Below are 13044 nucleotides of genomic sequence, written 5' to 3' on the forward strand. Positions count from 1 at the left end.
ATTACTTAAAACTAAACAAGTTTGATTATAGCATGTTTGTTCGCTTCTCCTGTTCCCATTTATCGATATTGTCGTTAGAGCTGCGTGCATTGTAAACATTGCGCACGGCTGGTACCGCGGATATTTGCGCGTGCGCATCCTATCGACTTATCTCTCAAGCGTTCAGCTGTATCAGTACACTCATATTGTTTCACTAATTACTTCATATTAATTAATAATGATGTTTGATAGAACTTTTTTTGAAAAGTATACCTTTAAGTTTCTATGGGACTGTTATTAGTATGGTCTTTAGTTGAAAAACTTAAAATGTGCTTAATTGATTTCTGAACATAATATCACTTGAAATAAAATGAGAAGAAAAAGCAAGAGAATGTGAAGTCAGACAAATCAAACTAGTTTTGTGTTTAAAAAAAAACTAAAGTGTTAGGTGAACTGGATTGCGTGTGAAAATGATTTGTGCAATACGTTCTAATAGTGGTTTGTATAATTGTACCTAGGTATTATTTAACTTTCTTTCACAGGATTTCACAGGGAAGCTTAGAGGGTTATTATGTTAATTACATAGACGTGAACTATTTTTGGTACGTAGGAAGTAAGTAGGTACTTTAGTGACGTATTAGCCACGTGACTGATATATCCCCTGACCTCAGCCAACGTGACAAGTGGGATTTTAAAGCTTAGTTTACACGGTGGAATAATATTGAAAAAAAATCTACGCCGTTCACTCTTTGATAATTTCTTCATGGTGCTTTTGTAGCCAAAACTTAGTGTCAAAATGAGTGTGACAGTACTGTTTTAATAGAAAACTCTCGCTGTATACACTGAATATATTGTGTTTACGATGTCGCAGTGTGAACCTAGCTTTAGTTGCCAATGCGTTGTCTGATTTTACCGAAATTAAACGCGTCAATTGGAATCAATTGCCAGTGCGAACCAGTTAACACTTCAATCCTATTAAATAAGGACTTACACTTAAAAGTAGATTAAGATTGTTTATATATAGTGTACATATTAGATCAATACTTAATTCAATCTTATTATAAATCCAGGACTTACTACTGCTACTTTGAATCTACGAACATATTTGAACGGTAAGTAGTAACTTTACTACTCATTCCCACCACTAACCATATACCAAGGTAACGTCTACTTATTATTCTAGCATCTCATAAATAAGTGACATAAGATAACATCAATCCATACATACAGTTAACTTAAGACCTAAGTGGCATGATGAACATAAAGGTGACAGGCACACCATCACTCCGTACAAAGCTTTTGGGTTCAGAAAGTCGTAGCGCGTCATAGAACAGTCGATCGAACTTACGACACTGTTTGTGTTAAATATCGAATTTAAATCAAACCATGAATAACTCCCCTACGTGGCCAGAGCAAAAGGAATTGTCTCTCTTACTGACAGAAACTTGTTGTCAAAAAACCGTACTTTTATTCTTTCATTCCATGAGGCACTGCCGCTAGCGGTTATCATCATCAGTTAAATGCTGACATCCTTTAAAGACAACTGGGCTTTCCTCTTCGAGCCAGTCCGTGCCCAGGGTGGCTGGTAGAGGTCCCTCAAATCCCCGCTGTCCTTGAGTGACTGTTGTGACGTCAGCCGTCACCTGCCTTGACTTTAAGATAACCTTTAACGATTAAAAATAATATCTGCGTACTTTTATTATGTACATTCATTTGTGTTGCTGAAAATTATGTTAATAGGTATTTTCCTACTTTGTGGAAAATATTAGATCAGCAGGCTTTCTTTTATTAGTTTAGTATCATAGTGTTGCAGTTGCATATCAGTTTGATAAAGTTCTCATAGTTATCACTTCCTACCGGGGAGTGCGGTTAGTGCGGGGTTTGAACCACCTAAACCTAACAAATATTGCAACATGGATAAATAGGTACCTTTTTGGTAAAGATATGACAGTAATTAAGCGTTTTTCAAATTTTTACATAAACGCTCACACTTTTCTCGTTCTTTTCACTTAGCAGTTCTACTAACGACTTACTCGCCAAGTAGCTTTGACTGTATGTATTTATTTTGTCAATGACTTCTCTAGCGCCTTGTCAAAAGTTTTGATCCCTTTCAGTGGGTCCCGAACAAAAGAAGCAATAATGGATATGATAGATATTACGGGATTATTTTTTTAATCAACAGAAATGTGAGTGCTTTGATTCTTGGCGAGCAAGTCATCGATAACCGTTGGGGTAAACGAGTTCTAGAGTGGAGACCACGCCTCGGCAAACGTAGTGTAGGACGTCCTCAGGCACGGTGGAGTGATGACTTGCGCAAGACGGCTGGCAGGAGCTGGATGCGAGCAGCCGAAAATCGATCTCAGTGGCGTGCACTTGGAGAGGCCTATGTCCAGCAGTGGACTGCGATAGGCTAATGATGATGATGATGATGAAGTCATCAATAGAGTTGCTATGCTATTTTTTGTATCAATCTGTATGGTATCATTATAATTTGCTCGTTCATCACAGAAGAGCTGATTGTCCATGCACCCCGCACCGTCACGTAGGCACAGTTAAAGTTTAACGACGTCGAGACAACATAACTCGTTGTCTCATACTCATGCACTATCTGATTGCACTCACATCAAATTTTACGGGCGTTCCGATCAACGCAGCGGTTGTACACTAGAGGTAAAGGTTCGCAGTTTATGGTATAATTCAATCAAATTATTAGATTGATTTGTTCATTAGGATTGGCTAAAGTAATGTCGTTTAGTAATAGGTACATTAGAATATCTACATCAATCAGCCATTCGTAAATGGTTTGTTTGATCTTTGACCATACCTACTGATTCTCTGTGAACTGCTCTAAAATGTAATAACTCAAAGTGTTTTGATGATTTCATAAATAATAAAATTTTGACAAAAGTGCAGTTAATAAAGCACAAAATTAAAGAGCCGTAGCCCGTGACACGTGACTATTGTTAGTCAGAGGCTGGACGCGCCAGTAAGTCTTGCGAACTGTCGGCATCTGCACAATTGATATAATTATGCTAAATATCATCATATAATGTATGCGTAGAATTATGCATGTGCACCTGTTTCATCGGATTCTATGCTTCTCTGATGCCTACTTGAATAATTATAATAAAAGACAATGATCAATTAGACCAGTCACACTCTAGGTAGTAACTTTCCCATCCAGTGCTTAAAAGTTTCTTATCTTACAAAATTAATTGATAGGTATAATTTTATACATATATAACGATTTCTTATGAGACGATTTTAGAATAGAATGCCATACTGAGTTAGCTTACTATCTTATTACAATCGTATCACATCGTTGAGAGAGACGTGATCTGCGTCTGAAAAGCTCGCGTGCGTCAGACCTATCTCTTATCTTGTGGCACACTATAAAACAATACAAATGTATGCCAAATGTCTACGGAAAATAAGTTTTGGAGGGGTTTACTATACCTATTCATAGTTTTCAAAAGTCCTTACTGACTAAAACTAAGACAATAACGCAACGTCTGTACCTATTTAAGCACCAATGTTGAATTTTAATTTCGACGAATCTATTTTTGTAAATTGCACCACATTACATAACGAATTCAATTAATCTGAATACAAAGAGATCGATACATATTAATGTATGTTTCATGGGTTTTTTGGCCTATAAATAAAGTATAATGAATAAACACTAGTCCAAGTTCAGCTGATTATCTGTTAGGAGTCAAGTCACGCGTGTGCATCAGTACGAGGCATATTTTAACCTAGATTTATCTTAGCTGACTATTTTAGCTCATTATAAATGGTTGATTCTGAGTTTTCGGTTGTTCTTTGTTTTCTATCAATTTATTGTATGTTTTCTAGTTTATGGCAGATACTCATGGTCACGGGTGGTCTGTAAGCAGTACTTAAATATATTTGAAAAACTTCGCTCTGCTGTCCTGTTGGAATAAAATAAAACAGCGAGAACGTGAAACGAATTTAAAATTAGAAAGAAAAGTTAATATTGCTCGTCCAGGCTCATTTGTTAGATAATTTGTGTTTTCTAACAAAGTCGACGTGGACGAATTGTAGATTCTGTCACTGGTATTTGGAGATAATTTCTTGCCGTAGAAGTCTAGAACAAACAACTGTAGAAGTTTATATTGGAGAGCTTTATTTTGATATCCATGCTCCCTATCCACTATTTTCTTACAGTTTTTATGATTATCCGGTCAATCAGACTTCATAAGCACAAACAGTTTAGAAATACACCTAGTATTAATTAGGACAAGCATTTTGTACCTACTGTCAATCTTTCGAACATTTATTCAAATATCAAATCTGGAACATGCAATCCACTTTTATAGCCACTTTAATCTATTTAATTAAGCGTAACAATCACATGACCAGCCACTCACAGTACACTGTCAAATCTTCAGAATTGAGTGTCCCGCTGTACCTACTGAAGGAAGTTGAGTACGAGTCGTTTGTGCTCAGTAACGCTTGACTGGTATAGATAGTGGTGTTCGATATATTAGCAGATTGGCAGAAGTCGGGTACAGTGCTCAGCAGTGTCAGGCCGGAGACCACGGAGAGTGGACGAGAGAACTACCTACTAGACGGAAGGTAAGAATCACAGATTACTATATGTCGGAATAGTTAGTGGTTTAGTGGACCAAAATGACTGGAATTAAGTGGCCCGTCATTTCATATAGTAATTATTTATATTACTAATACTTCGTCTTATACCTTAACTGTACGATTTTGTCGATGAGTAGAATCTGCAATATTATTACACATCTTTACCTGAACCTGACCCGTCATGCTAAAACTTTATCGCTCTATCTTTGTCAATGTTCAAATGATTGATTTCTATCAAATGTTTTGCTGAACTCTTAACATCCATGTCGGTGGCTGACAGAATTTTGATGAAGTACTTCTTCTTTGACAAAGATTCAGAAGTGGCATTTAGGATATTCAAACCATAATGGGAAGACGAAATACCTGTGCTCTACGGTACAGTTAGAAAGCAACCAGTAACACAACTGCCTAATATGGAACTATTCTTCCATCAAACACTGAAGCATCTAATATTCTCTTTGTCTTCCTCCTACGGCTAACAGCTAGGAACAATAAACTGCTTGTCCTAGATTGTGTCCACGTCTTCCTAAGTTTACAATAGTAACATTAAGTTGGTGCGACACTGCTTGAAATAGTTGACACAAGTTTAGCAACCAGTCCAGGGTTCATTGTAATCTCATGATAAGCTATCTGACACCTACAGTTACCTGTTGAAATATTCAATTTAAATACTAAGAATTACAACCTTTTTAATAATTGATTATGCGATAAGTCGGCCATAAATTACCTTATCTTCTTGAAGGACGGTTAAATTCGTACAGATGACAAAATATTAATCGATGTAAAAGTTAACCTGTTTAATTATTGGCTATTCTAGATCTTAAAATGATAGGTCGATTGATACGAAATGCAGGTATTTGAAAAGAATCTTCCATATTAGGTATGCAGTTGAAGTCATGATCCATTTGCAGCGAGCATGGCATTTGATGATCAAAGCGTGTGCGCCGGTTGATTGACGACTAGAGACTGCACCTCGATCGATAAGTCCTGAGTTACGATAGATGCTTGACGTGACGAGCCAACTTGGACAAATATTAACATTATATGAGAGATAGTGCCTCTTATTGTGTTTACAATGATCATAAAATATTTAATTCATCAATTCGATAAAACAAAAATAGTATTTATCAGGATTATTCAAATATTTTTAATAATTATCCTCTTCTGTTATATTATGGAATTGTCTTTCAAATAACCGAATAGGTCCATTTTTTATTGTCTGGCTATTTTGCATTTTATCAACTTGATTCATTTAGGTACAATATAACTAAAAAATATTATTATTCTGACCGAGTACCTACCTAGTAACTTACATATAAATCCATAGCAATGCGCTAAAATTCAAAATAAATACAAATCAAATGCCATTAATTTTGGTAACGTCTTGATTGTGACATAATCTAGATCTCGCATAATGCTACACGGCGAGTTACGTCACTTCCTACAGCGCGGCTCGTTAGCATGCGCGGGCGCAGCCTGCGCCTCAATGCGCCTAACTTTAGTGGAGCTGATATTGTTATCAGTAACGGTGGAGGATAACTAACGGGAGAGGGCGGGATGACGATTATAAGTAAAGATTATTGTATTTACAAGGATATGATAACTCGGGGATTTTTTAATTACACAACCAAAATTGATAACATAGAATGTGGAATTGTCGAATCCCTTTTGAACCACACTCAGTTTCAATTTTAATAGATATGTGATAAGCGACGGTTTGATCGCCATGCTTGCTGCATGCACCAAGGTTGCAACTGATTTCAACTCTCTCACATCCTAGAGATATTTCTTTTGTTTTAGATATCAAAAACATGCTGCTGATGCTATGTGATTATTCTAAAAAACAAAATGTTTGACGTTGATAACTTCGTTCGTGGGAACACTAGTGCTAGTCTATGAGTCGTGAGATTCCGCGCAACAATTCGGTTTCCTTCCTTCCTGGATCTCGCTCAGCTCATTACACGCCTCTACCTCGGTTGTGACTAAAGTTTTACTTTGATTTATCGTTTACAAATATTTTTAATTGTCTTGCTATCAAAAATAAATACTATATATCTTATCAATTGATCGCTAATTGCCTGGATAATAGTGGCTGTATATTTTCTGGTGCAAGGTCGTCGGTGACTTCGTTGAAGTCAGCACTGTCCATACCTACGCCCTTTGCTTCCACCACAGAAACCACTACGTTTGGTCGCATACGCAATGAGGTGGAACAGATAACAAGTTGGTGTCGTAACTTGCAATCGCAGGCACAACTCGCGCCGAGCTGCGCCCGCGCCATTCAGCCACCGCTGCCCGCCAACCGCGGACGTTTGCGCCACTTTTTGACAGCTGTCAATTTTACCGCAACTTGTTATCGCGAGTGTATTGTATTGACATTTTTTGAATCTCTATTATCTGTGATATCAAGTTTGTTGATTGTTTGGAGATTTTTTGGTGAGTTACATACAAATCTAATTGTATCATTTTAATCTCTGGTGTCCTTGCTAAAATTGTTGCTGTAATTTTGACAGCGAGCGCGGGTTTTATGTTCCACCTGTACGAAAATGATTGACTTTTTGTACGGTATAATTTATGGAATCAAATTTGAATTGCAGTTTCAAGCATCAACCTCTATATTAAATAACTTTTGTGTAGGTTATGATCCTGGAAGTTCTTTTTTTTTTGGTAAATCAATACTTAAAAATATTTGTACTCATATACTTTGTTACAATAAATTAATTTTGTACATCTACGTTGAATTTTTAAGTTCCTCTTTTATTGTTTACATACTGAGTATAATAGCCATACAAGTAAATATTAGTCCTTGAGGTTTTCAATTCGCTTCAGCCAATATTAGCGATAATAAACAATCAGCCGAAGCAACTATTCTACTTAAATTAAAGCTTTCCAAAACCAATCGATTTCATAGAGAGATGGTTACGTCCACTCGAAAATCGAACAAGTAACACGACGTGTGAAATTACATAAAGTGCATTACACAATGTCGGAGTTAGCGGCGACTAGTGAACGTAGCGTGACCTTTGGGGGCAACTCGCGGTACTCGCTAGTTGTTAGCTAACATACTATACCGGTGCGATGGACACTACTACAGGTACACGAGTTTGTTTACAAACACACACACATGTACACCAAAATTGACCATTGAATCAGTGGGTGAATGGATATTTTAAGATCGTAACGATAAGAGACCTTCAGAGTCACGTTTGCAAAAAGTTGCAATTTCCTGACTAGTTAGGGTATGGCCACAATTAGTACTGGACGGCATATTTTTTTGTAAAAATCCGAAATATTCTAAACCCGTTTGTAAAAAAAACGATAATAAGTATCTAATCAAAAATCAATACAACTACTTAATCTAAATTCAATCCTATGATAACTTAATCCACTCATCTGTAAATTAACTAACCTAAATACACAAAACATGCGACTGCGACTGCGTTTTGCATATAGGAAACCTAAAATAATTAGAGACATTATGTTGTGGATTAATTTATAATCCAAAAAAAAGTATTTTACTTACTCTATCAATGCGCCTATTACGAAACTTACAAGATCCCTTTACCTCTAACGTTTTGCTGAATATCTAGTAAATAACGTAACGTTATCACAACTTAAAATAACGTAACTATGCAAAATGCATATTTAAGTATTATTTGCATCGCGTGACTAAACTACATCCAAATAGTCTGATTAATTTACATGTTTGTATAAATACTACTGTTCGAGACGAGGTCGATCCTAATTTATTACCTAAAATTACCTTTTAATAGTCGTTTAGTTATCTACTAAGAAATAAATATAGCAGACAAATAATCAGCAAAAAATTAACATGTCGTCTAAATAAATTACCTAATATATTAGAACAATAAACATTATATCAACACATCGTATTTAAAGATGTTTTTCACATATTTACCATTTTTGTTGATTTATTATATTAGAAGATATTTTATGTTTTATAATAGTCATACGAGCTATTTATATTTATATACGAGATATTTAAAACCTTGTTGCTAATGTAAGCTGGTGTTAACCTTGTGGCAGGTCAGTAGCGAATAGAACAAAGAACTGTAACCACAAGTTTGCGTGTTGCTGCAGATGAGATATTAAGTACCTAGCTGTAAATATTTGTAGAGCTAGCTAAATTACAGCTCAGCTTAAAACTGAACACGTGAGAGCCTGATTTACAGCCATGTTCGAATTAAGTGGTTTTAGAATGAAGTAAAAAAATCTGAATGTTTTTTCCAAACTCAAATTACAACTAGAGTCATCGTCAAAAATTTCCATTTAAATAACTAAGCCCTTATATAGGTATTTAAATAGATAACAGGACAATATTATTCATTATTTCTCTATATAAAAGTCCATTTCGACAAAGACAGGGGTTTTCTTTATAATACGTTTAATAGCGCTATTAATATGCAAATGTTCTGACGTTCTACTTACTTATTATTCTTTGTCTACATAATACAATAAATTTATTCGATAGCTGTTCAAACTAAAGCAAAACTTAATATAAATCGGTAAATGACGTCCCAATGATACCACAGTACGTATTTTTGCGTTGATTACAATTTCATTAATTAATAATGTGTAGGTCAGTGCATTGTTTCTGGGATGAGATTGATTGATCTTTTAATGCCATGTTATGTTACATATATTATAAGAATTAAAAGATTTTTTTCCGCAAAAAGTTTAGGATAAATAGTTGCTATATTTCTCGCTTCTAAATTCAGTATGGCAATGTTATTGAATACGTTCAAGACAAAACCAAATTCATTTTTTATTCGATAACGAAAGAGAAGAACAAATAACAACTTTTAGTAAACCATATAGTCGCAGGTACTCGTATACCTAGGTGACACAGGTTAGAAATGAGGTGAGCCATTGTCAGAAATTATACATTCGTGACTCATCTGAAACATTTCACTGTGCTGTGCGTAACTGCGGATTTCAATAACCTATATGTATACATTTGTTAGTTTGCTTACTAGAGATGGACATTACCCATATGGGGTTTAGATAAAATTTTATATTTAGTAAAAAAACACAAATAGAATATTGAAATCCCGTTAGTGGCCATGGATGTCTAAGCTACATAAGAAGCAAGAAGATAAGATTAGATTTGAAGCTGTCAAAATAAAGGTCAACGTTCTTTACGAAAATACGTGAAATACTGATATGAATAGAACAATGAAAAAAACTATTCATACACTGAACACCAGCGTCAATAACCCAAAACAGCTGTCTCCAGATTCCGTATATTTTCTCCACAAATAGTACCAATTTACCAAGTAACAGTGCAACTTCTCTAAAGTTACAAAAAATCCTGAATATGATTATCTTTTGGCCTAAAAGCATCTTAATCTTGCGCTCGACACTTTGCACTCGATCATCTCAGGCATATATTTTTGCACTCGCACTGCAAAGTTCATGTGTTATCCGAAGAAAAATACCTTTAGCTGTCAAACTTATCGCAAATCTCTGTTGATCGATAAAGGAAACCTAAAGGTCTAGTTCGTGTTTATTTACTTTAAGTAGGTACAGGTACCTTACTATATAAAATCGCTCAATTTGTGCGTCGTGTCCGGTGACATGACTCACCATTTTGCAACTACACTTTACATAATCGTAGTATGTGTCAATGTAAATCCTTACCTAAAATTGGTTAATCTACATAGGTACATTGTTATACTCGTCTGTATGTAGATTTTTATATTTCTTTTAGTTATCTAGGACTTAAATCAATATCTTGTATCTAAAAAAGAACAAGTATAGATTGTTTTTTGTATATGAAAATTGTCTGAAAGTTATTCTCATCTATAATTAAACATACTTATAAAACAAGTGCATACTATTGCGGAGATTTGTGTAAGAAAGCACATTTTATAGGAAATGCCTGGTAAAGGTTCCCACGTAACACCATGGCTTATAGAGTCTTTATCAACATGTTACATGACTTCCATTATGTTTCACGTGCACGGCCAGCCTCATAAACACGCCTGATATTTTCATAAACAGGATCTGCACATTCTTTTGTTTTTCGATCACTTCCCACGCAATTCCTAGATCTAGGAATTCCTTAGTCTGGCGTCGGAATGATAACAAAGCGGCAATGTATTTCAATATGTTACTTTTGTGATCTTATGAACTTTCCATCTTATATTTATTTGACGGCTATATTTATTGCCTGTATTATGTCTATCGTATTAATCTTACCAAGGGGTAAGGATAGGGCAACCTACTTAACTGAGTGGAGGAGGTCAGATAGGCAGTCGCGCCATGTAAAACATTGGTAGGAACTCAGCTGCACCCAGTTGAGACTGAAAGCTAACCCGCACATAGTTTGGGAAAAGGCTAGTCAGATGATTAATCTTGTATAAGTTTTCCCTATTCCGACTTCAGCTTCGTTCTGCGATCTAGAATTTCCAGAATGATCTCCCAGGCTAAGTGCAGATATCCGCGAGCGATGTCACAAATCTGTGACACGAAGATTGCCGACGACCGCCGACCGGGATCGGGAAGCTTTATTGTTTCAAATTAAACAAAATGGGGCACGGTAATCATGCGCACTCAACTCGCACTTGGACACTAACGGATAGAATATTATCACAAATGTATAAAAGAGATTTTTATAAGGCACTAGCTTTTGCCCGCGGCTTCGCTCCCGTCAACTGACTTCTCTACTTTACCCTATTTTTTTTCATAAGAACCTTCTCCTGACAATAACAAACACAACAAAAAAAGAATTAGCCAAATTGGTCCAGGCGTTGTTGAGTTATGCGCTTACCAACACATTTTGCGATTCATTTTTATATTATAGATTGGCAGGCTTAAGGTAAAGCACAGCCTTATGATTTCGGGAAACAAGTGCCTATCTATGACAATTTTCTAAACATATAAGATAAATAGTTAAATACAAATATAACAATAACATAAATTATAGCAAATAATCCTTACAGCGTTTAAATGAAACAGTATCGCTTTATGACATAACTGTATCCAAATTTTTGTAAGGACGGTCAACTCAAAAATATTAACGCTTTGGTTGATTTCGTATAGAATTGTTTTATCTGCAACGATTATATATAATACAATTATTTATTTTTAGTTTTCTGCCCAAGAGTCAATTTGCACCCGGTGATAACTTGCAGATCATATCTTATAAAGGTTTTCACACGATCTTTTATTTTAGGAGGCTACACAGTTTTTCTAAAATTGATAAAATATGACTATAGGTAACTGATAACATCTGATTGCATGTAGATATACTAAGTACAACATACAAGATTGTGCAGTGTTGTAATCGTGTTGTAATAATCCACACATTGAGTATGTGAATAGATCCCGCAAAAATCAGTGAACTATACACTTAAAAAAAAAACTTATTTATTCCCGCAAGAATATACATCGAAGCTTATCGTGTGTCTTCTGTTTAAGGTAAACACAACGGTTAACGGTTCATCATCATCATCATCATCATCTCAGCCATAGGACGTCCACTGCTGAACATAGGCCTCCCCCTTTGATCTCCACAGATACCTGTTGGAAGCGACCTGCATCCAGCGTCTTCCGGCGACCTTTATAAGGTCGTCTGTCCACCTCATTGGTGGACGTCCTACGCTGCGCTTGCTAGTCCGTGGTCTCCACTCCAGCACTTTTCGGCCCCATCTGCCATCTGCTCTGCGAGCAATATGGCCTGCCCATTGCCACTTCAACTTGCTAATCCGGTGGGCTATATCGGTGACTTTGGTTCGTCTACGGATCTCCTCGTTTCGGATTCGATCACGTAGAGAAACTCCAAGCATAGCCCTCTCCATAGCTCGTTGAGCGACTTTGAGCTTTGAGATGAGGCCGATAGTGAGAGACCACGTTTCGGTGCCGTAAGTCATCACTGGTAACACACATTGGTTGAAGACTTTCGTCTTGAGGCACTGAGGTATGTCGGACGAAAAGACATTGCGTAGTTTCCCGAACGCTGCCCAGCCGAGTTGGATTCGGCGGTTGACCTCTTTCTCGAAGTTGGACCTACCTAATTGGACTACTTGTCCTAGGTAGATATATGAGTCAACAACTTCGAGTACCGAGCTTCCAACAGAGACTGGGGTGGGCTGAACATGGTTAACGGTTAATGCGAACCAATTTAGGTACACGATTTTCTGTGATAATAACATTTATTCCAGTAGGTAATTAATATACTTACAAAATAAAGGATTATGTCTCTAAAAATATTTGCCCCTATGGTCAGTTCATCAGGTATCACCTCTGTTTACAAAACTCGTTCAATAGTACAAATCTTCCAATTAGTTTACGATAATCATGTTGATCAATTTGCATCGTAGTCGTAGTATAGTTTTTTCGAAGTAAGGATTTTCATTGCATTTAATATTTGTTGACCAGGTTTTTTCATAAGATTTTATCAAACAACATTTTAAAACGGAAGGATCT

General features: G+C 36.1%; 1 protein-coding gene across 2 annotated transcripts in view; it reads left to right on the top strand.

Moving 5' to 3' along the window:
* The first annotated feature begins 200 nt into the window (after positions 1-200).
* LOC124640305 (high affinity copper uptake protein 1-like) overlaps positions 201-13044 on the top strand; it is a 35486-nt gene continuing 22642 nt past the window's right edge. The window contains exon 1 of one of the 2 annotated variants that reach the window (XM_047178018.1): positions 201-477. The gene's annotated coding sequence lies outside the window, so the exon portion shown is untranslated. Of the gene's footprint in view, positions 478-6844; positions 7030-13044 lie in introns of those variants that run through there. The other variant, XM_047178019.1, reaches the window with a different exon arrangement.

This window comes from Helicoverpa zea, chromosome 20 (genome assembly GCF_022581195.2).
Source record: "Helicoverpa zea isolate HzStark_Cry1AcR chromosome 20, ilHelZeax1.1, whole genome shotgun sequence".
Lineage (NCBI taxonomy): Eukaryota > Metazoa > Arthropoda > Insecta > Lepidoptera > Noctuidae > Helicoverpa > Helicoverpa zea.